General features: G+C 36.7%; 2 long non-coding RNA genes across 9 annotated transcripts in view; one reads left to right on the top strand and one right to left on the bottom strand.

Moving 5' to 3' along the window:
- Nucleotides 1-24,003, top strand: part of LOC139827624 (uncharacterized) — a 78,430-nt gene that overhangs the window by 34,538 nt on the left and 19,889 nt on the right. For 2 of the 6 annotated variants that reach the window (XR_011738493.1, XR_011738492.1), the window contains exons 3-6: nt 414-503; nt 1,860-2,139; nt 7,579-7,698; nt 10,323-15,738. This is a non-coding gene — a long non-coding RNA (uncharacterized lncRNA). Of the gene's footprint in view, nt 1-161; nt 504-1,859; nt 2,140-7,578; nt 7,699-10,322; nt 15,739-24,003 lie in introns of those variants that run through there. The other 4 variants (XR_011738494.1, XR_011738495.1, XR_011738496.1 and 1 more) reach the window with 4 other exon arrangements.
- The window catches only part of LOC139827625 (uncharacterized), a 37,868-nt gene continuing 29,655 nt past the window's right edge, over nt 15,791-24,003 (bottom strand). For 2 of the 3 annotated variants that reach the window (XR_011738500.1, XR_011738497.1), the window contains one exon: nt 15,791-20,328. This is a non-coding gene — a long non-coding RNA (uncharacterized lncRNA). The remainder of the gene's footprint in view (nt 20,329-24,003) is intronic. The other variant, XR_011738499.1, reaches the window with a different exon arrangement.

Consider the following 24,003-nt stretch of genomic DNA (forward strand, 5'->3'; position numbering starts at 1 on the left):
TGAAAATCTATTTAACATGATCTATGAAATGAGTCTATTTGAATGCTAAGGTCAAAGTCAAGTGACTTTAGTAAATATTTAATCTTCAGCCTTTTTTTCTGAGTAGCAATCAACTATTCAGCTCAACTGCAGATAGTCTCACTTATCTAAAGATTGCCTAACTTGTTTTTCTCTTCTTGAAATTCATACCTATATCATGAAATATAACTGTTCTTTTGAACAGTTAAACAGCTACTGAAATTGATATAATTTTCTCTCAAAAGGAAACAATTTTGCATTTTATGTCATCTTGTTTTCAGAATTTCTCTAAATCAAGATGAATATTTAAATATTTGTATTCTTTTGAAAAGCACACTGAGATATGAATGCTATAGAAATGCAAAACAACCTCAGTTCTCTGTTTATTTTCCCAGGGACTGACTTTCTGCTTCAGCAATTGTTAATCATGGCACCAACTTAGCAGAGTTTTAATATATTTTTATATTGAAGACACAGATTATTTGGTATGTATCTACTTTTTCAATATTCATATTTACTCCATCTGTTTTCAGGTTACCTTTGAATCATAAGGGTATATGAGCAAATATTCTGTATATGATTCAAGTAAGTTTTTTCACTTGCGTTTTGCATATTTATTTCATAAAACATCCATTTTTCATTTAGTCATTTGTATGTGATGCACAGACTATCATTGGTTTTTTGAACAAATTAATGGAGTAGGTTTACTGAAGCAAGGTAATGATTTTGTCTTGCAATTGTGATGGCTTGTGCTGTTTCTTACTGTTATTTAATCCAGTTTGCTTTACTTTCTCTGACTCACTTTTTTTACTAGTGGTTTCCTACTATCCTTCCCTGACATACAGTTGCAGTTTGGTTTAGTAAAATGTCAAGTCTGGTACAGAAATTATTGTCACATTATGAAATTTTTAGAGCTAACATCAGCTGATGTCAGCATATAATGTATTTATTTACTTGATTTGCATGTACTCTGACTAGTCAGTGTTTACACAATCCTTTTTATTAAAATGTTAATAAATTTCATCTGTTGATATAAAAGAAGCAACTTTTCTTCTCAGTGCACACCACAGCGAGAAATCTGCCTAGTAAGGGGAACAGTGGTTGCAACCAGCCATCTACCCTGGCTTTTCCTGGGTGGCTGGTGACAGGTGAGGACCCGTTCCCAGCAGAAAATGCATGCAAAAGAACCATTCAGAGTGGCTGGGTCCTGCCTGACTTCACAGCAGTTCGTGGTCTGGCTTGGGGAGAAGTGAGCTCAGAGCTGTCCTGCGTGTGCCCACAGGCAAGGCTGCAGTAGAGCCAAATGTGCCAAACCGTGAGAAAGGGTGGGATGCTTTGTGGCAAGTGTGCTGCTGACATGCACAGGCTCTGCAGGTAGGGATCTGAGGAAGAAAAACAATAGGCCTAGAATATTTATGAGCTCAGATATCTGCTGTTGGTGGCCCTGATCCTTTGCCTGTGTGTCAGTAATGCACATGGACTTTCCTAAAACTGTATCCTTGATAGATGGGGATGATGATAAATACTTCCCTGTGCCTTCATCCCAGGATTTCCACTGGCATAAGGGCTGGATTCAATAAGGCAAGAGCACAGACAACATGTGCACAGATCCATGGTTATCCTCCACCAATTTGTACAAGCTATTAATTATATTTTCCGGGATGTAAATGCAGAAGACATGGCAGCATTTCTGTCCAGTGTTTTGAAATGCAGAGTTGAGAGAGGATGAAAGGGGTTTGGGGTGTGAGCATGTTCATGGTACCAAATGCCTAGGATGTTTTCCAGTGCTATAAATATTTTCCTTCTCTGCCTGCTGTCTTCCCACCCTTGTTGTCCTTCAGGGCTGGACTGTGCCATGTTGTGTGCACAAGATACCTCCATGTAAATGGTGCCGGATACATTCACAAGGCAAGTGTGTGAGCAAACAGGTCATCATGCAGAAATCGTACATCACCACTGCCTGCATGTGTGAGCATCCCCAGGGAGTACGTGCAGTATTGGCCAGCTTACTGGTCCAGTGCCCTTTGTGGAGACGGTAAATTTGCTAGGAGGAAATGCTGCATGAATTATGATGGCCTTGAGGATTTTCTCAAGAGACAGAAGGAACAGTGTTTGATAAAGGTAGAGTAACCCTGTTTGCATGCTTGGCTTTCCACAGGGATCTTCCTAGCAAGAAAAAACCCATACATTTTTTAAAAGATATTTCTGAAAGTGGCAGAAGTGACGAAGGCATGCAGTGTCGAGAGCAATGCTGTGGTTTGTTTTTGCTCTGTTTTGGTGGCTGTGTCATCCATTGAGAATTATTTTTGAGCTGAACTGTAGTGTGCATCTGTATCTTCAATGTCTATTATAGACTGACTGCTCATTATACCTCTCTTTTTCTTTAATATTGTTGCTTGAATATAAAATTGGGTTGTTTCCTCCTTTGGAGAACATGAGGAGCCAAAAAATATGGCATTAGATTTCTAATTTTGTTCAATATCTTTCCACCAAAGTATTTCTGTGGGCTTAACTGCCATCGCAACATCAAATCACAATATTATAGACTCCTTGATATAAATTTTTCAAGAAGTATGCAAAATTCATTCTTGAAACTTGATGTTAAAAATAACCTATTCATGCTATAAAGCATAATTTCTATTTCTGATTAATTTAAAAAATGCAGTCTGTACCATTCAACTGATACCTTAGTCTTTAGCCAGTTTTTCCGTCTGGATGATTTTAAACTGAATGTTTTAATTAAGAAAGAACAATAACAACATTTGACAAAGTTTCAAACATACGAGTTTTTTAGAAAAAAAGGAATATTGGTAAAATTAATTGCATGTATAGGTGGTAATTTGTAGGAACCAATACAATCATGACAAAACAGACGTTCTGGGATTTTTTTCAATCCAAGAAGATCAACAAGATATTAAAATTAGCTGGGTTGAGGACGTTAATTTAAATAGGATTCTGCATGAGTGAAATGACAGTATCTCAAAAGATCTTATATTCACTATTAATAAATGTAAAGGTTACAGAATTCTTCCTGAACAAAATGTAAATTGGTTCTGTTTTAAAGATAGAGGATTTCTGAGGTAGTAAAGTCACTGAGATTCATTCCAATTTTTGTAATTATGAAAGCTTGCTTTACTTTTGTTGTTTAGTCATAACCCAAGAGAAGTATCATCTGGACAGGCTATAAGGCAGCCTCTTTTTCTGAGGTAAATTAAACAGAGTTTCCTCTTTCATGATCCACCTTCTTAAATTAAGACATTTGCTTACCTGTAACACCATGATAACTATGGATTAAAGATTTCAGACATGTTCTGAAACCTTGGACTCTTCTGAGAGGACAGATGACCTCAACCTTCAGAAAAAGAGGCAGAGAAAAAGCTTGACCATGCACTGACTTCTCTTTTTTCCCTAGTGTCCATATGCATGCTTCCTCCCTTTTACAGGGGATCCAGCATATATATTCTTCTGAATAAGGGCTCAAGATACCACAGTATACGGTCAGATCTTACTGAAACGGCTTGAGGCTGCACATTACCCACAAGAAAATAGCACTGAGGCAAAACAAACAACGTTCAGCTTTGCTAGCTCAGCTTCTGGCAGTACCCATGGTCATCGTGTGTATCTTGCCCCACCAATGTAATTACTTCATAGTGTAGTTATGTTACAGAGTGGTCTGTGCTGTCCTCAAGCACATTCACTAGCTGTATATTCATCAGGAAGCTGAATTTTCATGTCAAGTGTTTGAATCTGCTCCTGTCATGTGGTTTATTTCATGATAAATGCTAAGGTTGAATCTTGATTTAGCACCTTCTAGATGTAAACAAGTGCTTCTATTGGCTTTTTGGACCTTTAAATCATGTGGATAGCTGCTGAGATTGTTAACACTATTATTTGGTGAATGGTGATGCAATATCCTCCACCTTTTTAACAACACATCATTTTCTCCAAGTTGAAATATTTATTCCAATAGCACAAATAAATAAAAACTAGAAAGATGAGTTATTAAAATATGAAAGATTATATCTATTTTCAGAAGATACAAAATGAACTTTTTTTTTTTTTTAAATGGAACAAACAAGTAAGATAAGCCAGGTAGAGGAGGATTTAATTAAAACTAAAAGTTGGATAAAAAATTGAATGTTTTTTTATTAGCATGCAGTGAAGCTGAAAGGTCAAATGTACCTCAGTTTGGTCACGAATGGGAACTATCTTGGTGGTACAACAGGGTGGAGATGACCTGACTAATACATCTGCCAATAATATGGTTCACAAAAAGGGAGATGAATCAGCAGCTCTCTTTTTATTGCGTCATGCACTTCAAATTGAACACCTTTTTCACTTTGGCTTGTCAAATATTAGTGTCAAAGTTCTAGTGGCTTTTGGGAAATCTTCGTGCAATAAAAGATATTGGACAGGTGAGAAAAACCCTGAAATGAGTTTTTCTAAGACAAAGGGTTTACCATTGAGGAAACATTGTAAGTAAAGTATTCCTTTATTTTAGTTTTCCTTATATAATTTTGTGGAGGCCTGAGCAACTGGTGATAAATGAAGTAAACATACTTCAAAGAAATTAAAGCCAAATCCATCAAAATTTAGTGATAAAAGTGGTCCCACTGATACCTGACATCAGTTGAGTGAGTAAGCACTTCCTGTTCCAGTACCTGAGTACTCAGTGCTCATGCAATGGGCCCCATTGGGTATGAAACAAACGCAATTCTGTTGAACACATTTTTCCCATTAAAGCTAAGTACAATAGATTATCATTAATGAAAAAAATAATATTTTGGAAGATAAAATGTTAGGATACTAACTGACAAATGCTTAAGATCTGTGTTTATTTGAAGACTTACTTTCTAAACACAAGCAATCTATGACTTCTGCTTTTTCCACATTTAGTGTCAAATCCTACTGTGTTTTTTTTCTAGATAATCCACATGATTTTAATCAAGTCATATCTCCTATTCTCTTATTCTCACCCTTTTTCAAGGATGATTCTTTCCATAGGTTAATTGGCTATCTTAAAATGGGAGTAACCTCTCTTTGGAAGTGTCTATTCCTCCTATAGACAGCAACAGCAATCATGTTTAAGTAGCTATTGGTTGCTGGGATGAACACCAGTGATACAGACAGGCATGTTTTCCACTTGCTTCTGTGAAATTAATATGTCGGTAATGGCCCCACACTCCAGAAACCTGACTGTTTGGGGGAATTTGTAGAATTGTTATTATCGTTGAATTTTCCTTGAAGGTCCTTGAAGATCCATGTTTTTACTGTTCGAGAGGCAGTGCTGGAATCCTGGGTGAACATGTACAACTAAGTTTTATTAATGTGCATAATTAAGTTTTATTAAGGCATGCTATGTGTGTGAGGATATATGACAACAAGTTCAGAAAATGTAAAATAATTCCACTGCTTTCTTATTGACTATCTGATGGATGGTTTGCTACAAAATTATTATTGTTGTAGCTTGTACCATAAGAGTGTAATATGTTCTCATCATTTTCAATTGGCACTTCTGTTAGAGCACAGAATTATAAAGCAAGCAGTTTTGTGCCTGCTTTTTTCCAAGTGGTCCTTTGGGGCCAAAACACAAGAAAAGAAGAAAACAATTTGGTTAGAAAGGTCACGATGAGAATATACACAGTCCAAATCTTGGATTCAAGGCACTTTTACTTATGTGTGTACACATTTACATGCAGAAACATATCTTGACACTATTTGTCTTGCTTTTCCTCTGGGCAAGAATTCCTCTTTGTTTTACAACACTGTTGAATATTACTCTAGCTGTTACCACATGCTTCCTGCACTGTTTCGTTCATGGATTTAATGTCAAATTATGAATTTTTCAGAGTAAGGATTATATTTCTGTTACGTGTACTCCCTATGCTCGGTGCAATGGGTCCTTGAATTTCGATTCATATTCCCAAACAATACTTGAAAGCAGAATGCTCTTAATGAATCTCTAAACTCCATTAAAAATGGAATTGTGTATAATGTCAAATCATTTAGCAATTTCTCTATGGATGAATGAAGCAGAATTCATGTACTTCTCAAAATATGCTAATGAATAACAAAAGATTCTGATAACTTGGAAATGACTAAAGGAGTACAAATGCTGAAATCATACACTCTTTACTCATCAGCATAAGAAATTTTAGAAGCTATGTCATTTCTGGTCTCACTGCTCTGTGATTACCTGAGCTATGTCCCAACCTATTCCAGTCGTGAATGCCTTCACCCTGGGAGCACTGCAGGACACCACTGGGCAGCTGCAAAGTGATAAGAGTCTAGGGAACGTCTTCACAGGGAAGCGATAATAGATGAAAAGGCAGGGTACTATGATTAAAATATTAAAATATATTTAAACCCTATGTCCCCTTCAAATTCTTAGCTTTGAGAAAAATGAACCCATGACCTACAGCAATTGTGAATTGCTAAGAACAAAGATGCCTCTATATAATTCAGTTTGTTTCCTTTGAGGAAGTAAGCACATCAGTAGTCTTTCGTTAAGAAATATTTTCCTTGATTTTCTTTTTAGTTATGCACTGCAAAAATCACATGGGAGCAAAAGACACAAATAATACAATAACTTAGTAGTGATAATTGAGGTAAAAAGCAAAAAACAAGACTCCTGTTTTACTGCACAGAACCAGGGCACTAAAGCTCTGTAAAACCTAAGTATGTGTGTTAGAGACAAATTCTGAGATTAACAACATACTGCTTTTAATAGAAATTAAGTTCTAACCACAATGCAGCATATACAGGAGACACTTTTGTCACTACCACGAGAAAAAAATGTGTTTACTGACTGTTAAATTTTAATGCAAAGAGCTATGCTAAAACTAAGTGAAACTTATACTGAAATCACCTCCTTAAACCAAGTCATAAATGTGTAACCACATAAATTAAAATATTTATTTTCTCCCTCAACTGATGAAGATGAGATAACAAGATGAGATAACATATTTTCCTTCATTGAAGGAAATAATAACCTGAGATATCATTGAGCCAGTGCATTGAAAATCTGTACACAGTTAAACAGAATTTTCACACACTTTATTCAAAGTGGCATGCTTCATTTTCATTTAAGGTTTGTGCTACTACAGTTCACTGAATAGATGTGTATTATGGGCAAGTGATTACTCCATCGCACACTGACTCCATCACAAATTCAAAAATGCAAAATTTTCTTTGATTATTTGAAGTGGGAGTGTAAAGACAAATTTTTGGTAAGCTGCTCAGGAAATACTTGAAAGAAAAGTTTCTGTACTAATTACATGGTTATTTAAGGATACCAACCAATGTATACTCATTTCTGACAATTTGATTGTTAATTATCTTAGCAATTTTCCACATGATATTGTACATAAAATAGTTCTTGCATTTACTAAAACAGAAATTACTCTTCCATTTATCATAGTTGCACTTGTTTAAATTTGAACAGACTGCTTCTCTACAATGGATTTGCCTTTTATTACATTTTCATGTGCTCACTGTTCTTAATTCCTCCTTAATTCCTCATTTTCTCCTTTTTTTTTTTTCTTTGCATTTCTGAGAAAGACAAGATGTTAGGAAGTGCATTTCTGGGAGTATGGAGAATTGTCCATTCTGCTGCTGAAGATCAGGAATTCTGGAGCTTAGAAGTAGTCCATTTCTGAAGACAAGGCATGGGAGCCAGAGGTTATAATCTTTTTCCTTTCCTAATCGCCATCTTTTCCTTTTGCTCTGCTTCCCTAAATACTTTATTTCCTTCTGCTTCACAACACCTGTGTTCTTTCTATGAGTTGTCCATTCCACAACACCCCACATCTAATCTTCAAAAGGCTTTCTTTACATTGCATTCAAATCTTTGGAACAGCTCTAGCTGCTACATGATTCTTGCTATAAATTACGGATGAAAAAGGCAAACCCATGGTCAAACCTAGCAGAAAAGATTGCAGATTGTAGAACTTTTTGCAAATTATTCAAATTTCTTAAGCCCATAATGTTGATTGGATGCTGACTGTATGCATCAATGACATTCAAATGCAGCACAGAATTTTCTCTGCCTAAGTTCAAACGTTGAGCTGGTGAGCTAACCATACCTTGTCCACATTCAGCATGCAATTCCCATTGTATTTGTTGCTAGTTTTATGACTTCATTACATTAAAATAATCTTTGTCCTATTTTTGAGAGACAAGAAGGATAACGTATAGACCTATAGAGTCATAACAGTCCATACACCGGAATGGCTGCAGTGAATAGGTACAACAAAAAGAAAATTCTTAATTTCCACAGCTCAGAAAGACTCTGTGACTCTCACTGTGGCCTTGTGCTTCTTAATTAAAATAGTGAAGTGATATACTAACTCACCTGAATACATTCTTTCATCAGGCAATTCCAGAATCTTTTAGAAATTTTAGTTAATAAAATTATAAAATATGTGAAATGGTAGGTTTTGGTGAGGAGAGAAAATGAGTAGAAATGCCACATTAAAATATCCTTTATACGGGATTTTTGTTAGATTTAAATGCACAATTTACAAAAAATATTTATGTTTTATGTCACACAGTCATATATTAATGTTTATTTTCCTGTTAGTATGCATACAGTAATATAGTATCAAGACTAATTTTTTTAAAAAATCTGCTTTATTTCTGAATAAATTTAAAAGTGGATGAGAACTGAAATACAGATTTCTTCAAATATCCACCACTAAGCAAAACCATGATTTTCTGCAGCTGACTACACTGCTGGGAGCCATAGCAGGAAGTAGGTAGATTGGATAAGAGAGAATTTGCTTGTAAGATTGTCCCACACCTGCAAATCGGCATTATCTAGTGCTTACTGGATGGTTTATGAGATAAGAAATTATGCCCTCCAGATGGTTACATGCTTGTGTAGAAGACCAGACAGGGAAGTATTCCAGTGTCCTTACATTTCTAGATTAGGACAGAGGTTAGTGCAAGGATAGTTACTGTGGTGCTCAGAGCAGTTATGGTCCCCTACCTGATACCTTATCTCTTAAATCACTGAATTCTTGTTATCCCCTAAAGTCCTGCTACCTGCCATTACTGATTTGTACTGAAACAAAACACACCTCCAAATAATATTGCTTAAGTAATCTGCAGCCTTCTCTTTAATTACAATTTTATATATTTCTTAACTTAAAACATCTCAGGCTTCCACAAGTTCCTTCAGCATGAAGCCTATACCTCAGCCCACTGGAAAAGAGACCTCAGAAACATTTTTCATGCAGTTTTTGTTCTTCAATGGCTCAGGTTGAAAGAACAAAACAAAAGGCTAAGTTTAATTTAACTGTGATGTTATGTAGAGCCTTCATTTCCCAGTACTTTATGAGCATATAAGAGTGTCTAAGAGGGAAAGTATTTGGTGAAAGAACAAGAACACAGGGCTAGGTAAAGACACTTTAGCACTGAAAGCAAAATTGGCAGTGCCTGGAAAGAAAGGCCTCTCTTCTCTATGGAAGCCGTCCTGGATAGAATGGATGTAAAGGCTTCCCAAAACAGTGTGCAACAGTTACGGGCAATCACTGTCTCCTTCCAGAGGTTAACATGAGACTGGGGAAGGGAGTGAAATGGAGCTTGTGTTCAGCTTGCCACCAGCATGAACTAGCTTCTCAGTCTTCAATAATGTGGGCTAGTAGCCTGCGCACTCTATGTACATCGGCAGAGTGGTACCTATATACATTCAGCTGCTGTACCCTTCCTAAGGGACTTTTACAAAGCTCAGTTCAGCTCAGAATGAATATTGATAAATGACTGCAGGAAATGGTGGTCTGCCAAAATCAAGCATCTACATGTATCTTCCTGATGTCTGTGATGTGTAATAGTGTAGCCTTTTCTTTAAATATTAGGCCACTGAGTAGATGGAGTTTTATTTTTTTTCTGTTGAAGTTATTTTTGTAGTGAGCTCCCATATAAGTAGCTTTTCTACTAACAGTGTTGCTCGGTGCAGTGGAATGAAAATGGTAGCGAAGGGGAATATTTTTCACAGCGTACTCCAAGACAGCCTATTCTGACATGACAGCAAGAGCAGGTAATGATTTGAGAGTGAAGCTGTCTCAGACTTCAGGCTTTGAAGTGTATGATAAAATACCTTCTTTGAGTCTTATCACTGTCTATTCATCTCTCTGAGCTATGTGAGTATTTTGAGATACTGTGAATTCAGTTTATTCTTCTCCTGTGAGCTATGTTAAATATATTTTGCAAGTTTACTGTGATAGTATGTTTATAGATATGCTATAGGTTTCATTTTAACCATAATGTATTAATGTATTTGTTGTACATGTTTCCTTGAAAAGCACCAGGGAACCCTGATCGTGGAACTAACATGAACATGAACATGGAACTAACAAATCTTCTGACTAATTCTTCTTTTTCCTGGAAGAAGGTATGGAACTGAATGCTTCTTGTCTTTGATCACACAGATCATATTTCAATGAGTTTCTCTCATTGTCCCAGTGACTACTGTTCAAATGCAAAATGAAGGTAAAACAAAACAAAATGAAAACAACAACAACAACTAAACAAAAAAAAAAACAAGATTACTTTTGTAGTCACATTTAGGGTCTGGTAATTGTTTCATAAAGTTGATTTGCACAATTTAACACTACTAATGAAATTTTATTTTAACTGTGCTTTTTAAGCTCTGATCAGTGTAATGCAAAGCTTCTGTTTCATGCATATGTTATGATCGATGAAAATTATGACTTTTTCATCCTACGAAGAAAAATATTTCCACGTCATTTTCCAATCAAATTAGTCAAAATCACTAAGGTGTTAATACAAATAAGATCTTCTTTAAAAGATTATACTATAATAGTCATGTATCTGTAGCATTTGCTAATCTGAAAGGTGTGTGACAGTGGCTCATACTCACATACACACATGTACTGAAAGGAAAATTTTGGCCCTCATCATCCTTGCTATCAAACTCCCCCATTACCTACCACCACTCCTGCACTCTGCTCAGCAACAAAAACTCCCTTCCCATTTCCAAAACATCCTCATTTCCACATCTCTTGTATCAGGTCTGATCACAAATTCTGTGTGGTCAACAGTGTTTATCATTTCAGCAGTTCAAGATCCTCCACTCCTCTCTCAGCTCTCCCATCTTTCCTGCCTCTGCACCACTTTCATCCTGTTCTCCCAAGTGCACACAATACAGCTTCAGCAGCAACCTCTTCACCCTAGACCTAGTTTGCCAGACAAGCAAACAACAGAAACAGAGCGGAAAACAGCCTTTACTTCTCCCAATGCAAAAGCAAAATGTCAAGCTACCTTGGACTTGTAGACACCTTGTTTTCTTCTCCACAGCGCACTATCAAAAAATTATATCTGTTTTCATCCCTGTTCTTTTGGGCATTTTTTTATTGACAGAGGTAGGTAAGTAAAGAAGGGAGTCAGCTAGATGGGAAAAGATCTCTTGGGCCGGCAGGGACCTGTGCCTGCAGTGCCAGCCAGGACGCCCGCCCAGGCAGGAGTGAGTATGTTCAGAAATTCTGAGTGAGTTCTGACTTCTTTTTTACTTGCTCAGTTCCTTCTAGAATCCCAGAACATTTTATGTTATGAAAAGTTAGTCAGCTAAGTAGCATAAGCATTAAATCATAGATCAAATTTGTCAGGTTCAGTTCCATTTAGATGAGTAAGTGAGCATCAGATGTGGATCACAATATATAATAAATTATATAAGCAAAGTAAACACTTTAAATCTCCACAATTCATTCAAAAGAAGAAAGGATTCATTAATGGTGGTGAGTAACTTTTTAATAAAATGTATTAATAGAACATGAAAAAAGTTCCTGTGGTTGTCATGGTATTTAATATAAAATACATGGTAAGATAAATGGGTGACTTTTCATTAATAGAATAGATCTCACTCTGTAATACCAGATATTTAGTCTCGAAAGTCATGTAGCACACACAGCAAATTTTCTGGATCCAGGGCTTTACTATTGGAATTATCATTAGCCTGTCTGCAAGTCCATCTGTAGAATGATTCCTTGTCTGAGCATGAAGAGATTCTGTTGTGGTAGCAAAGAAAATTCATGAATAATAGTAAGGAGAATTACAGTCGTAATATGGAAATCTCTAAAAAAAACCCCAGATGTTAATCCTTAAGAAAAGTCTTAAAATGTAAAATGCATAACAGCTCAAAAAGAAGGGGGAAAAAAAAAAAAAAAATAAAAACCACATAACTATGAGACAAATATGTGCTTTGGTAGGAAATGTATCAGGCCTTTCCTACAAGTCCAGTGGAAATTTGTTCCTGACTCACCTGGAATACACTCAGTTATCTTTACAACAAGCAGCAAAGAAGCCCATCAGTAACTGGGAAGCTATCCCTATTTGTTACTTTTCCATTCATTCACTTGGTACTGCTAAAAATTGTACCCAGGACTCTTGCTTAAAGCAAGAGAGGGAATGTTTATCTGCTTACTAAATCCTTTTGCCTATGTTGTTTGCCTCTTCATTGCAATTGTAAATATTATTTTCCGTTACCTTAATTACATATCACTCATAAAATGAAGTATTATAGCCACACAATGCTCTGCAAGGTGATTTCATCATGGCACAAAGTAGGTATTCATGAGTCTTGTTAAATGTGAGCAGACACCAAGATCTCATAGGAATGGAGAGGATCTCAGATTGCCAGTACCTGCAGGGCACTTATTCTTTTTTGTCTGCCAAAGGTTTCAGACATGCTTAAGAATAAATGTATATCTGAACTGGTTTGGTTAGAAGAGATGCAACAGGGCTAAAATTTGGCCAAAGCAAGCTTTCTTATATAATTTTGGGGTGAGTAAACAATGAAAAGTTAAATATTTCCAGCTATATGGCTAATGCATCATTAAAACTCTAAACAAATACTATTATAAAAGACCAGTTTGTTAAACTGGAAAAGATCAGAATCAATAGGTAATGTAGATCAAAATAAAGAACCTGGAAGGGAGTCTATTACTCGATCTTTGCTTCATTGAAGTGTGGATTGTTTTCTACGTCAGGATTTTATTTTAAACTTAACCTGTGTATCCTAGTTCAGAAATACTCCAGGAGATTTCTGTTGTGTCTCTAGAAAGTTCATCCAGGACCCAGACTGCAGTCCTCAGAATTGGGAGATGCATAGCTTTGCTCTCTGCTCTGTTTGCCTGATTCCCTCTCTCAGATGAGACACCAAGCTCGAGAGAATACAAGTAACAGCAATAAAAACAGAAACTGCAACACCCACTGGTTTGGGGATCATTACTTGGAAAGTGTCTGAGTATATGTACAATAAAATAAAAGAGAGTGAAGAGGACTCTACTATCTCATTATATTATAATACAAGAACAATTGTATGACAGTTAATATGATTATTTTGATATTTTGTAAAACTAGAAAGTATACGCTTCAATTAATTATATTGAACTGGATGTTCATTTAGGTTACACAAATTACAAAGAAAAAACGTATCCATATTGATTTTCAAGATCTATGCCCAACAAAAACTTCTTGAATGCACAAAGAAAGCTGAAATGGCTAACAGCTTCCCTTACTCTGTTTTGTCTTTTCTCAGCAGAAATTTGATCATTCATTTGAACTTCTTCTTCAACCAGCTTTCCTAAATTGAGGAAAAAAGCTATATAAGGGAAAGAACAATATTCCATCTGGCATCTGGTTTCAGTATTTGTGTGCTTGAGACGCGCACATCAATGTTCAGAAATGCCTTCATATGCACATATTGTATTCACACTGATGGAAAAGGTGTAACTTCTCTTGCAGTTACCCCGATCATCTTCTGTTACAGACAAGCAGAAAATGTCACTCCATTTCATTTTTGTCACACATGTTCTAATATTGCTACAAGGGGACAATTCTCAAAAACAGAGTTTCAGTACAATATGAATTTGTTTACAAAATATAAATTGAGTACATTTTAGGCATGGGTTTCCACTAAAGTTTGATCATAAATTTTTAGATGCTTCTTATATGCAGAAGTTAACAGTAGTATTTGATGACCACCCCTAACTTACAGTTTTTCTTTCAGAAAACAGCCTAAAACCTGTGGTCTAATACAGTTTTGGGACCACAACATAAATGTCTCATGCCAAAAAAAAAAAGGTTGCCATAATACTGCAGTCAAACTCATATAAATAAACAGATGTACACTTGTAGTTAACAGTTTACATAATTTCTCTTTCTTTCCTCTCTTTTTTTTGGCAGAAAACACCTTATTTTGGATAGTCCTAAATTTTCTGTGATTTGAATACAACCTGAGGATGTCATTAGCAAGTACCTGGTGTTAAAGTAGTTAAACTAATATTAGTATTTTATTTTGAACAGCTGGTGTTTGCTGAGCCAAATCATTTTATGGAACATCCATTAAATGCTCTCTATGTTTTAGACCATATTCTAGGCTGTATTTGACCCTTACTTCCTTTTACCATATCAGTATTATTACTGAAAGTGCAATTCATGGTCACATGTTTTACAAATTTTACAGCCCAGTCACAACTGTTTTCATTTTTGAGCAAGGAATTATTTCACTTACTCTTTAGAAACTTTTTTGTGTGTTACTGGATTTGTTTTTCCCAGAATGAAGACATCTATAAACAAGAAATACCTTAAACTTTGTTGGGTTTTATTTAAACATTTTCGTCACAACCTCACTTAGTAAATGTCAAAAGAATATGCATGACACTGTACCTACTAAAAACTTGGCAATCTCTCTCAGCAGTACTGATCTTGTCTCACCGAAGGTGCTGTGACTTGTGATTTAAGGAGAAAGAGACTGGACAATAAAAGATTTATGTAGACTGTTATTTTCTGAAAATAATTGTTGTTTCAAAATCTTCAAAGAAAATTTAATACATCTTTAAAGTGTGTGTGGCAAGGCTCTGTTATGAAAACAACTATGTTATTCCATTACTATCTCATACTTTCTTATCAGTAGCAAAAAAAGAGAAATTAATGAATCATCAAATATATTTACATGATAAAGCTAGTCGCCATGCCACCCTGTTGTTGTATATATTTGCCTCCCATCTTCTTTCCACTCTCTGTCAATTTTTTTGTAGAGGAGCCATATGTTTCAGAGCCATCTTTGAAGCATCCAGCTAGTTTTTGGATGCTGAAGTATCAGTTATGACACTTAACATGCACAAGAGACTTGAGCTCTGATGATTAGAGTGGCTGTGAATACTAAGAAATTAGCTGTTTACCTACAAAAAGACTAATAAAACTTTTCCATCTCTGATAATAATTCCTAATGTGTAACCTAAAAATGGCTTAATAATCTCCTTCCACCACTGTGTAAAATTTATGAGTAGGACTGTGATGTTTGTATTTCCTGGCTTGTGAGTTCCTGATTGTAACTCCATGGTTCATGCTTTTCAACTCAATAAACCATGGGGACATGCGTTACTACTCTGATTTCTGTGGGAGCTTTGGGAGAGAGAGGTCAGTCCACACTGAGCTTTCTTACTTTGGAGCAAAATTTCACTCCATCCGTGTGCCAGAACAGTTCTCTCTTCTAGGTTTTTCATTTTTCAGATTATTCTTATTACTCATTTTTCTGTGTATATTTAATTCTGATTGGGGAATTCTATTACTTTATTAGAGGATTTGAGTTTTTTGCCTTGCTGCCTTTATTTTCCTTCTCCTTCCCCTGATTTTCCAAGCTGACTCTAGTGCTCTTCATGTTGAGCACTGTCCACTGTTCTAAATAAAATCACACCACCTACAATGGTAAACTTTCTGCTACTTTCTTTTGACAATTTACTGTGCACTGCTACAGGTAAATCAGGCGTCTTATTTGAATATCATTATTTGAACACCAAAGCAAAACAAGAAATTCTAACATCATAAAAGCTCTATTTGCTACTGGTTTTACTCCAGTGAGTAAGTGTTTCATTTACTCTTTAGAAACTTTTTTGTGTGTTACTGGATTTGTTTTCCCAGAATGAAGGCATCTATAAACAAGAAATACCTTAAAAATTCTCCTAGCCTTTTGACTGAGGCTGTAGCTTTGTTTAGCTTTAGTTTGCACAGAAGGAAAGATCTACTGGTGTAGAAACCTACATCTAAAGGCCAGCACAAAGATGACAGGTGAGCAAAGATGGTAGATACACAAATAAGGTTATTTTGAGAGAAAGTTTAAATAAAGGCAGAGAATAGAGGTCATGAGCACTGGGGCACTCACAGGAAGCAGAGATATGGAAGAGCTTCTCAAAGACATGACGAATGATTAGACAGGCAGAAAAAGTGACACAGGTGAGATCAGTCACAGAAGCAAAGAGAAATATTTTGAACAAAATAATAAGCATTGTACAGGTCAAAGATGATGAAGATCTATCAGAGAAGTCTGAGATTCTACTAAAATGTCACTAAAGATTTTGGCAAAAGTATTTCCCTTGGAATGCAAGGGAGAAATTGAGTATAAATAGATGGGGAAATTCAGGCTGCAGCAGTAAATGCTGTGTTTAATGGGCTTGAAGTAAAAGAGACAAAAGATAGGGCAACAAATGAGGAGAAAATTTAAGATAAAGGTGGGGTATCTTTCAAAGAACAACGACTGCCCTTTTTATACTGTGAAGTAAAAGATCCAGAAAGTACTGAGAGGTTATGCGGAAAATACAGACAAGGGTAAGAGTGGTATCGAAGAGCTTCAGAGATGAAGAGAGGTCACAAGAACCAGAGGAAACTCGGGGGAGAACTGGTAGAAAATGTGTAGATCAGGAGCAAGAAAGAAGGAAAACTGAATTTCAGAAAGAAAACGAGGGGAAGGGAGGTGAAACTGAAATCATCCTGGATTTCAGCAATGTAGAAACCGGCGGAGTCCCATATGAGGGAGAGGGAGAAAGAGAGGGAGGGTGGGAGGTGGAACAGAGAAAGGGATAGAGGGAGAGAGAGAACAAAAGGAGAGTTTGAAGTCTGAGCCAATGGTAGGAAAAAGCAGATGGGACTAAGCAGATTTGAAGTAGCTGGGAAATAGTTATTTACCTAGGCAGATGGTAGGACTGAACAGAAAGAGTGGTTTGTAGCGTAGAGAGATTGACTTCACAAGTACTTCAGAAAATAATTCCACTGTGTGGAAGACAGTGTGAAATATGCAGATTCAAAGACATGAGGAAGGTGTAGTGGTTGAATGAAGTTGTAGAGGGCCTGATCAGGAACCACTGTGAGGGCAGAAGGAAAAATAAAGGAAGAGAAAGATGCTAAATTCAAATGTAAGCTTAAAGCTCGGCAGAGATTGTGAGAGGAAGTTATTCTGTAAGAGAAAAAAAAAAAAAAACCTCAGACATTTTCTGAATGGGAAAAAACCAGTTCATATTGACAGCCACAAGCCAGTGAGAGTGCAGAGTAATGAGACTGGGGGCATTTTTGAAGTTTTACAACAAGACCATTGGATCACATCTGGAAATTTTATCCCTGTGGTACAATTATCCTCCTGCAGAAATTTATTCATTGACATCATGAAATACACTTTAAAAAACAATCTTTTCAGAATATCCAGAGAACATGCATTGTTCAAAAAAGAAAAAAAAAAAAGTGCAAAAATCCCTATTACATTCTTCACAAGTTTGGTGTATTTTGCCAGTTAATGCTTCAAGCTTATGAGAAAGCTCAACATGTAAGGAACCTGGCTTTCTATGTGCTTTCTCTCAGCACCTCATTGCTGTAAGCTTTTCTGTGTCATTGTTCTTTCTGTGTAGGTGTAACTGAATCCCCCAAAGTTATTTTGCCATGTTTAGGTTTTCTCTCATCTATTTAAATTCCATGGTCAATTTATTAGCTACTCCCAAGAAAGGTCATGCCACAGAACTCTAATTTGCTTTATTCAACCCACCTCTGAAAAGCACTGATAATTTTCTCCTGCTCTCTTTTTAAAATAGCAAGTGACGAGTCTTCCATTATTCTTTTACTTCAACACACATATTTAGAATATCTACCAGCAGAAATTATCACCAGCTCTGCAGCCTGAGGAAACACAGAGCTGTGATACTGATAAATAATGCCTTTTTACCTTACATTTCACCCTGACCTCATACTGACTTAATAGAATCTTTACCTCTGTAAGAGAAGAGTCAGTCAGTGCCACAGGGGCAGCATATCTTTTCAAAAAGGTAAAGAACAGAGAAATTTCCATTGCTCTGACGTAATTAATTTTCAAAAAGCTTTGTGACTACTAATGACCAATTCCATATGCTCTAAAACTGAGCACTACAAAATCACTGTACATATAAGATTTGAGCATTTGAAACAGATCAAAATTAGGGGAAATTTGAATATTCACACCAGAATAAATATACTATAAATTACTCACACATAACCTTGCATTTCAACAGTGACCTTGGTCCTAATCAAGAATTTAGGAAAAAAACCACACCAACTCTGGAGAGGTTTTTAAATGCATGCCTCATCAAGTTATCATAATTAAATCACCATTTTCATCAAGCAGTAGAATGTGACCAAATTACTATGCCAAACTATTAATCACAGCACATATACATTTCAATTGCAAACAGTTTAGGATGCATTTATAAAAGTCTTCCTCAGATAATCATGAGCAAAAATTATGTTAATGTTTTGCCACTGGAAGAGGAGCTATAGATATTGTAGAAAGTTTATCATTAAAAATATTACATCCTGAATCCTGAAGATTATTGATATGGATAAGGGTTTCATTTTGATAGATGTTTACAGAATTTTTGCACCAGCAATTAATAGACTGAAAAAGTTAAGCATGTTTTATATGTGCCAAATTTTAGGTACACCATACTTGAAGTTATCTTCAAAAACAGGCAGAAATCATTATCTATAAATGTAAGCCCTCTATACTTAAAATGTACACATAATTTAAAAGGTTAGTTACTTTCTTACAGAAATCAGAGGTATATTAATGCACACCAACTGAATGTACATATATATGTTATCCCGTGTAAAGTCACCCTATTTAATTACATGAACATTTTAAATTATAGAAAATTAAACCATATAATGTAGAGAATGTATCTGAGATTGCATTAAGACACACATTCTGCAACAAGTACACAGTGTGCTAAGCAAAGTTAATCTCTGGGGAAAACATTTTGACAAGAAAAAGAACAGAAATTAGTAAATTATTTGTTTCAACTTCATCACTCTAATCTTTTGATTCTCTTTGACGTGATTTGCCAGAATGCTGCACTGTGTGGATATTCATCTCTTTTCTTTGTATTAGGTTCCCTGTTTTCTATGATGATGTTTTCACGAGTGATGAGCAACCTCCTTTTACATTATGCCTTGCTGATTCAGCAGTAGAACATGACAATTAGATCAGCCTTTCTAAGGAAAACAAAGACTGTTCCAAGCTCACCTTTCTGTATTAATTCCATGTTTCAGGGTATACAAGCATTTCTGTCTTAGCTTCACAAAATCCTCTTTTTGGCATCCTCAGCTGCCCTCTTTCTTCCTCCTGGTTTCTGTGGGCTTTAGTTGCCTTTGTTCTGGCAAATACAGAAGGGACAGTGTCTCTTCCATTCTCTTTCCTGCTATCCTATCCATTTTCTTAGAAAGAAAAGGTCCAGAGACCTCAAGCTACAGGACCACTACTTGGGCCAGGCAAGGAGAGCTACACTCCTTGACTTATCTGCATACTTGGTCTTCGATCTTTCTTTGCCTTCTTTACAGAGGAAAGGCTTTTCTGCATATAGAGTATCCTGAACCACTTGTGTATTTTCTAAATGGAGTTACAACATTAACTTGAGGAACTAACTTGAGGAATCTCCTTGCTGTCTGCCTGTCCATTGTTTCTAACAAAGATACCGTAGTCAGAAATACTTCTGGATTTTGCAAAAATGTTTCTCCTGGTTTGCTTGGTTGCATTTTGCTGCTCTGATTCATGCTGAGACCAGCTAGACCTACACTATAATTTTGCTGGGAGATCACAGGTTTTGCCCGAAGGTTAGCAGAGCCCAGCACCACGTATCTTCACTGCATTTTTTAGTAGTCTGGGCTCCAGCTGACTCTCCAGCAGACAGTGCCAAGGCCCTTTTGTCTACCTAAAATCAGCTAACCCAACATCACCTCAGAGAGATGGGCTACAAAAGGAGGACAGCAGTTCCAATGTTCTTTGCTCCTTCAGTACTGTAAAACATTAACTGATGCGATAATAAGTATCAAAATAGATGTGCTTTATAGCTGAAAGTGTACCTGAAGTTCTCTTCTGTAAGAAAGAATACAAAATGGTTTGCTTCAACCTCAGGCCCAAGTGGACTTCTAAAACAAAATGGCACAAGCACGCAAGCAGTTAGCAGATTCGACTTTGAAACTGGCTCTGGAATTATTCTGCAGGGGGAAAGAAACAAACAACAACAAAAAGTAAACTAGCTCAGAACTGAACAAATAATTTTAAAAACTTCTTCCACACTAGTAAAGGATTTGGTGAATTCTTATTTGATCTGTGTTACTCTGCTGTAGTCTTTTACTGCTTGTTGGGGAGATAAAGGTGTAGATTGTATCTGCTGAGGCAACTGACCAGGAGAACAGGCCAGAGCCCAATCTGGTGTTTGTACACAGCCCGTGACTGGAGGTGATGTTCTTCTAATGCAGGGGCCTCTTTGTCTTTTAATTCTCTGCCATTTAGAAGGTACACTGCTAGCACAACTTCGTCATTTTTGCAAAGCCTGGGAGAACTAAGGATCAAGCCTATTTTGACAATGACAGAAACTGGTTGTAACTCAGCATTTCAGATTGCTTTGCTAATATCCAATTACTTAATACACAATTTATCTTTCTAGCAGTGAAGCTTAGTACAGAGCTAAATTATGGAAATTGTTTCCTTCAAGAGGACCAGTTTTATTTTGTTTGTTTTTTTGTCCTTAGTTTTAAATACTACTGCCCACACAAGTAGTACGAAGAGCTTAATAAGCAAGGAAGTCTGTTGTTGGTCTTGATGAGAAGTTTGTTAATACTGGATGTTCTGATTAAAAAATATTCTTATTACTCCTATTTAGTGGGCAGGCAAAATACAGTTTGGAGAACTTTATCTCTGTGATATGTGGAGCAGGATATTGCTTATATCAATAAAGCTCTGCTGTGTTTATTACTAAGATGCTGATCTGTAAAACACAACCTTTATTAAATTAGTTAAAAAGGCTAATCAGAAGAACATTCAGCACTGGTTTCTAACAAACAGAACGTGGTTGACAGTGACAGTCTGGCCAAGGAACATGTCCTCATGAATTGCAACATAGCTTGAGCAAATAAAATTACATTTTGGGCTTCAGGAGTTAATTGGTTATAATCTCCAGTCATTGGGGAAGGAGACATTTAGAGAAGTACACACTCACAAGAAATCACAATCCAAAAAGGAGAATTGAAAGGAAAGGTCCAGGAGACCTAACGCTACCAGATATATATTCAAAATACAGTTGTCATTTTAAAAATATGCTAACAATCTAGCGTTTGTTTCCTGACTTTCATTAAATTATAATTTATCACTTTAACCAATAGCAATGCAGAAGACATCACCTGATGTAGGCAATCTAAATTAATGCTTTCAAATACCTCAGTGAGAACCTGTGCTTACTTCTGTGATAGTAAATGAACACGGCAAGGGCATCGGCTGCAGCAGTGGTCGAGGATTACCACAAATTCTCAGTTTCAAGATTCTGAACTCCACAATTTCATGTTCCCACAGTCAAGACTGCCTTAAAGCATTACAACCTTGATAAGCCCTTCCTTGTTTATGAGCATGATATCCAGCAAAACACTTTCCCTCACTGGGTCCTCTGTGACTTGGGTCAGGAAGTTGTCATTGATGCTTTTCAGGAACCTTCTGGGTTTCCCATATGTCACCCATACTGGTCTGCTCTTCAGTCCTCCTAATCTCTTAGCTGGCTCATCGTCCATCACCAGGCAGAGCTCCACACAGTCCAACTGCTCTCTCATGTGAAGAGCAACTGCCTTTCTTTGTCCTCCTGCCTTGTGCTTCCTAAAGATCTGGTATCCCTTCGTTGCAGCTTGCCAGTCATGAGAGCCATCACACCAGGCCTCCATGATTGCAACAAGATCATAGTCCTGCAGCTGCGTACAGTTCACTAATTCCTTGTCTTTATTTGTGAAACTGTGTGCATTTAGTGTGCAGGAATTTCAGAGAAGCATCCCAGCATGCCAGTTTCCCAGAAGGGATCAGGGACAGTTGTTCAGTTGTCATGATTTGTAGGCCTTGTTTACATACGAATGCTTGAGGTGACCCTGCTTCAGCCCTGCTTTGTTGATTTTGTCTTTCATTCACATCACCTCGAGCCCTTTGCTGTCAAACTTGTCCATCACTCCCGCCTGTTGAACTGCTGTTAACTACCTACCTCCCACAGAATTACTAGCTTAAAATCCTTCTTACTAGGTCAGCCATCCTGCTGGCAAAGACATCTTTGCCATGCTTAGTGAGGTGGATCTCATCTTTCCCAAGCAGCCACTGATCTTCAAATAAAGTTTGATGGTCATAGAAACCAAAATCCTGTTGCCAGCACCAGGTCTGCAACCAACTGTTGACATACAGAATCAGTGCCCTCCTCCTTACACCCTTTGCTGTCACCAGCAGGATTCTGGAGGACTCTGCCTGTCTTCCATACTCCTGACCATCTCCCTCAGACCTCTGTATTCACTTTTGATAAGCTGTAGGTTGCTCCTGGCAGTCCCAGTGATGACCACATGAAAGAACAGCAGGGGCTAATAGTCCAAGGGTTGGAGTGGACCACTAGCAAGCAACAAACTTCTGTAGACAACAGATCAGGTTATCATATTCATAGTACTTATCAGCACATTTCTTGACAGTGTTTCCACTCAGGACAAGATTTTCACCCTTAAAATGCCCAGGTGTAGTTTAGGCAGTATAGACAGTTACCAGCAAGAAATAAGGACAAGGCAATCACTCTTCTCCTCCTCTGTGGGGACAGCAAATGGTTCTAGGCATATCAAACCATGCTGTGTGATGGTACTGATTCTGAGATCAGCCTAGGGAGCCTCACCCCATTCTCTTCTAGAATAAAATATGTAGGAGACAGAAATTGAAAGACATCCTTCAAAGGAGAAGGTGTATTTAGCACCATGAAAGTAGAGGAGGAGAAAATGCTAGGGTCAAATAAGGAGAACATAGGAAGAAATGGGGACAGAAATCATCCAGGATACATTTGATTTATAAATCTTGATGCAATTACAGAAAGAAACAAGTTTTATATACGCCACAAGGTCCTACTTGGAATTGAAAGGGTCATATACTGAAAGAATTTGAACAGAAGATGACTCTTTGTTAGTGGACTGGTTTTAAAAAATGAAAAACATTTTTCAAAGTAGAACAGAGCACAAAAGGCAAACACAGTAATACAAAGCAAAGAAAGGTTTAAAGAAAGGCTGATAGAAATAAAGATAAAACTAAAGTGTGCACTCAAGGTAGAAATGAGCTAAATAAGAGATTAAATTTGAATTTATGGAGACTAATAAAGAAGGACATAAGCTCATTAATAGAGAATTATCCAGGTCCATCCAGCAATCTGCATACAGACAAATGTGTGATACTATAAGCCTAACTGAAACTTTGCTAGAAGATAACAATAAAAATATATTAATATCATGGGATATAAATTATTTTTATAATGGACAGCCAGTGCTCAGGATGCTCAGGCAATTAAGACAGAGAGGGAGCGTTATGGAAACGTGAGACACTGTAGAGCACAGGGTAGTAAAACCGTATTTTTCTTTAGTTCTTAGACTTTAATACTTTATTTTAAGCTAAGGCAAGAAAAGAGGATTAAGCAGATGATAATGCCCCCATGCATGAGTTACAAAAGCACAAAATGTAGTGTTTCAAAACCATGATCACCTTTTCACCAATATTTTAATGAGATATTTCTGTCCTATTTCAGGAATTACTAGGAGAAAAGGTATTATGTTGTAGGATGAGTTTAAAGAAACAAATAAAGAGAACACATAACCTAACACGAAGCAGGGACAAGTAAGAAA

The sequence above is a fragment of the Patagioenas fasciata genome, chromosome 3 (genome assembly GCF_037038585.1).
Source record: "Patagioenas fasciata isolate bPatFas1 chromosome 3, bPatFas1.hap1, whole genome shotgun sequence".
NCBI classification, from domain to species: Eukaryota; Metazoa; Chordata; class Aves; order Columbiformes; family Columbidae; genus Patagioenas; species Patagioenas fasciata.